This window comes from Panthera uncia, chromosome B1 (assembly GCF_023721935.1).
Source record: "Panthera uncia isolate 11264 chromosome B1, Puncia_PCG_1.0, whole genome shotgun sequence".
Classification (NCBI taxonomy): Eukaryota; Metazoa; Chordata; class Mammalia; order Carnivora; family Felidae; genus Panthera; species Panthera uncia.
In genome coordinates, this window is record NC_064811.1 from 65,150,423 (window position 1) to 65,155,638 (window position 5,216).

At 39.8% G+C, this 5,216-nt stretch overlaps 1 long non-coding RNA gene across 1 annotated transcript; it reads left to right on the forward strand.

The window, feature by feature from the left end:
* Positions 1-2,056: 2,056 nt before the first annotated feature.
* Positions 2,057-4,776, forward strand: LOC125923957 (uncharacterized). The gene is made up of 2 exons (XR_007458205.1): positions 2,057-2,284; positions 4,532-4,776. It is a non-coding gene; the product is annotated as an uncharacterized LOC125923957 (long non-coding RNA).
* Positions 4,777-5,216: the final 440 nt, after the last annotated feature.

A 5,216-nucleotide genomic window follows, 5' to 3' on the forward strand; every position in this document is an offset into this window, starting at 1 on the left:
TATGTATTCCAACATTGGGTTATCATATTTCATTTAATCTAAGTTACCATTGGTTACAAAACATCCCATTATATTATATACTCCCATTAGTATATATACTAAGAAAGGAGATAAAATTGTTACCAATTAAATTATGACCCCAACTTTTTTTATTTGAAATTTTTTCTTTTATATTTTTTAAAAGTTCTTTCAGATCTATTTAAACAGATTTTATCATTTATTACTCTTGTGCATACCGAAAAAGAAATATCTATGCAAAATAAACTGGTTAAACAGTTGGTAAGTTTCCTTCTCTTTCTGAATTGACTTTCCTGAACCACATTCTGACTAAGAGTCATCAGAGTCCATTTTATGCACAGTATTGCCACATTGTTTTATTTTTTAAATGTTTACTTATTTTGAGAGAAATAGAGAGTGATCAGGGTAGGGGCAGAGAGAGAGGGAGACAGAGATACCCAAGCAGCCTCAGGCTCTACACTGTCAGCACAGAGCCCAATGCGGGGCTCGAACTCGGGAACTGTGAGATCATGCCCTGAGCCGAAACCAGCAGTTGGACGCTTAACCAACTGAGCCACCCAGGCGTCCCAATATTGCTGTATTTTTTAAAGGGTGCAATACTGGTCCCAACATCTGCCTCCAAACTGCTGTCACCCTGGCCACATGTGGCAATGGACATGTTCATGCTGGCTGAGCACCTGACCTGCTAACTGCATCCCAATTTCAGAAATGATAAATTTGCCAGAGGTGGGCAGAGGCTGTGGAGTAGATCTTAGAGTCAGTGAAATATGATCCTTAGGCTCTCAGGTTTAGACTCCAGACCTGGGGTCTAAGCCCAGAGGAGATGGCCCCTCTGTGGGGTCTTCTGTCTGTCTTTCGTTCCAACTAAAGTTGATTACACACTAGAGTCACCTGGCAGTTTTTAAAATTATCTCAACCCAATTAAATCAGAATTTCTGAATTAAAAAAATAAATAACCAAACAAAAAATAAACAAATAAAGGGGCGCCTGGGCAGCTCAGTCAGTTGGGCGTCCGACTTAGCTCAGGTCATGATCTTAGGATTCATGAGTTCAAGCCCTGCATCAGGCTCTGTGCTGACAGCTCAGAGCCTGGAGCCTGCTTCGGATTCTGTGTCTCCCTCTCTCCCTCTACCCCGACCCCACTCCCACTCTGTCTCTCTCTCAAAAATAAATAAATGTTAAAAAAAAATTTTTTTTAAAGAAAAAAAATAATAAATAAATAAAACTTCTCTAGGCAATTATAATGTTCAGTTATATATTTGAGAAGTACTGAACCACATCTTCCAAAATCTCATCCACTATATTGTCTCCTTATAAATCTTACTACGTATGGTATACAAAAAAGGTAATGCTCTCTGCATTATCTAAATGTCCTAAACTTAATCTGTCAAGAAGTTGTTATGGCAGAAAAAATTACAACTGCTTTCTTTTTTTGTGTGTGTGACATTTTTCCTGCTTAAGTTGAAAATCTTATGTCATAATTCATACAGTTTGGGTTCATACTGCTGTTTTTCCTTCACTATTGCAGATCTAGCTAGTATAAGTTCCTAAAACTGATTAATAATTCCTTATCCTTTAAGTGCTATTTTCTTCAAATTTATTTTAAATATTTGAAAAACACTTAAGTATCGTTTTGATAAAAAATCCTTAAACTTCCTGTGAAATAACTTTGGTTATAAACTGAGGACATAGAAATATCATAAAAACATTCCATCCTGTGACCAAATCTCCTTCTAGTGTAGAGGGAATAACATAATTGATTTAAGACAACAGTTTTAGTTAGGGTGTCTTCTCCCCTGGTAAGAACATCCATTAATCACCGTGGGAATCTGCAGTCTTATTAGCCCTGAAAGACCCTAAACCACATTTCTTCCCAAACTGATTTTCCCCTTCACTTTACCTTCTGCCTTTTTTACCAGAACCTTAGTTGCTCTTCAAGTATCTACCCCACTTTGAGGCCCAGAGAGAGAGTCTTGATCATCCTCTGTGAGTTAATGCATTCTCCTGGCTACCGTTACTATGGCAGACACCTATTCCAGACATGGGAGCCTAATCAGACAAAAGGAAAGAACTCATACTCCATCTCTGAAAGTAGTGTTTATCATGTCTCTCCTGCTGGGTGTGACAAGGAGGCATGGACCTCTGATTACCACTGGCCACCATCTGAGACCACAGGGGAACCAACTTGAAAATGAAATTGACACTGAGGAGAGCACAGGGATAGAATGAATCTGGGCCCTTGGCAACATCATTGACTTCAAGTATGGTGAGTTAGGGAACTTCCTATTTAAGCCAGTTTGAGTCAGATTTCTTTCACAGCTAAAAGCATCAGACTGTACCTTCTGCTTCCCTGTGAATCATTCCAGCATCTGGGCTCTAGTTCTGTTTGAATGCTGATGGGCCAGGCTAGGAAGAGAATGAAACTTTGACGTCTGACTACTTGTTTTGTAGGGCATTGAATGGCTTAGAAGGAGGGCAAAGAGGTGGGGAAGGGAGCTGGGACAGGACCTAGAAAGAAGAGCTTTGCCTTCTCTTACTGACTGTGTCAGCTTAGACAAATCGATTTAGCATTTAGAGCCCAGATTTCTCATTTGGAGGATAAGTCAGTCATAACACGAACACACTAAACCAGGAATCAACAAACTTTTCTGCAAAGGACCAAAAAATAAATATTCTAGGCTTAGTGGGTCATAGTATCTCAGCCATAGCTACTCACCTCTACAATTGTAGTGCAAAACAGTCTTAGTACCTAAAGGAGTGAGTGTGGCTCCGTTTCAATAAGGCCTTCGTTTCAAAACTGGGTGGCAGACTGGATTTGGCCCAGGGGCCCTAATCTGTGACACCTGCATTAAATAAATTATTATCAAGGTGGAGGAACCATATATCACATACTGCCTGATGTGATGCAACAGAAACTCCAAGTACCATCTATAAAGTATTTTGTACCACTTCCCTCAAAAAAGTTTAACTTAAACTCTTTTCGTGATTAAAACTAACTTCTAGTTAGTTGTGACTCAGACTAACTTCTAGTTTACAAGAACTACAGGAGCTAAAGCATCAAGTTAAATGATACAATGAGAAAATACACAGACAAATCCAGAATGTGGAACATTCAAGGTGGCTAGGTACTGCTCCAGGTTCAAAGAGATTCATGTTCAATTCAATATATGGACTCTGTGTTTGAAACCAGAATTAGACTAACTGTAAGTAGAAAAAAGAAAAGAAAAGAAAAGACTTTTATTTATTTATTTTTAATTTATTTTTAATTTTTTAACGTTTATCTTTGGGGGGTGGGCGGGGGGGAGAGAGAAAGAGGGAAACACAGAATCCGAAGCAGGCTCCAGGCTCTGAGCTGTCAGCACAGAACCCAACGCGGGACTTGAACTCACAAACTGCGAGATCATAACCTGAGCCAAAGTTGGATGCTTAATTGACTGAGCCACCCAGGGGTGTCAAAAAAAAAAAAAGATTTTTAGATAATCAGGAAATTTTGAAAATGATCTTGGCATTAGGTTGATACCAAGGAATTATTAACTGGGTTAGGCATGATAATGACATTAGGATGATGTAAGAAAATAGCAATACTTTTTAGATGCATCCTTAAGTATGTGTGAGTGAAATGACTTGAGACCTAAATTTTCTTGGAAACAATTTAGGAAAAAAATTTAAGACAATGAAGCATATATGGAATAGTAACATTTTCTGCATCTTAGCAAACCCATTTTAGGAGTTCCTTGCCTTGAATCGGCCAAAGTTATTTTGGCACTTGAGTTAAACGGCAGCACAATTACAATGCAAATAAACACAGTTGATTGGAGAAATCGGAGCGAGATTTTGGTGTAATGATTTCTTGGAAACTGGCTCTGAATTGTTACCTGCTTTTATTTTGAGGAGTTGCTTCTATTTTTAATGTCATGTAGCTATGCATAACGGAACTGAAGATCATAATGTATATATCTGCACGCATACGCACATATGGGATCTGGGAGCATGAACAAAAAACGGAAACATCTTTATCTTTGAGGAGGAACACTGGATGGCTTAGGATCAAGAAAGGAGGGATATTTTTACATTACTCATTCATATCTTTTAAATGTTTAATCCTGTAAGTGCATTGGTTTTAAAAACAAAGCAATACAATTTTAAAAATAAGTAGGATCTCTTTGTAGATGATTTTGCACTTCAGGTTTTGTAGCCACCTGTGTCTCAAACATTCTGGTCTCACCCAAATAGAAGGAAGTGCATCAACAGCTTCATGATGGCCAGGTAGAGTCTAATAAAATAATTTGGGGAGTAATTTATTTCTTAGTTCATGGCATCATTGTGTGTTTGATCTGGACACATCAGCCTTTCCTGAGTCTACTCACCCAAACCAAAGTCAGAGTCTCAGTGAAACACAAGAGCATCAACCAGAGGATGGCTATGTTAGCGGGGGCAAAAGGGATTACCAACAGAAATATACAGATGAATGTGCTGTTCTTCCCTTAACCCCCTTTCCTTTTCTTCTGCATAGCAAACTCTCTGCATTCTTTGCTCCTGCGTAAATGGACTGGCAAGACTCAGCCTCGGGGCACCTTACAATCAGCGGTTCCTCAAAATGAGAAGATAAGAAGGGACCCAGCATGGATCCCAGGGGGAATGAGTTGTCACAGATCTCTCATATGTCCCTCATGTGCAGCATCTTGAGGTAAAAAAAAGACCATGTTGTGAACTGTTTCTCTAATTGGAAACTACCATCAATAAAACTTATTTATTCAATGTTCTCAGAATGCATCTTTTATTTTCCACTTTTTCAACTTCACTTATTTTTATCGTCTCTCCTAGCTGGAATAACTTTTCCTATCTTCCTCCTTTCCCAAAGTCCATCCATCCTTCAAAACCCATATCCAGTCCTCTCTTGTCCAAAGAGCCTGCGCAAATCTCCACCCCCCCCCCCCCCCCCCCCACCCAAGGGAAGGGCGAGGCCTCCAGGATTGCAAGCTCTGGACTAAGTAAGGGTCAGCCACTCTCCTCGCACATTGGCTGTGGCATGGAGGTGTTCCGGAACCATCCTGCCTCTCAGGGCCAGAGTGGGAACCGATGGGGGTGCCAAAGGAAGGGAGAGGCAGGAACGGAGTTTAAGTACGCCATTTTCTAAGTCAGTATTTGCTCCACCATCTCCTCCTCCTCTAAATTCATAGAATGTATTGTCTATTTGG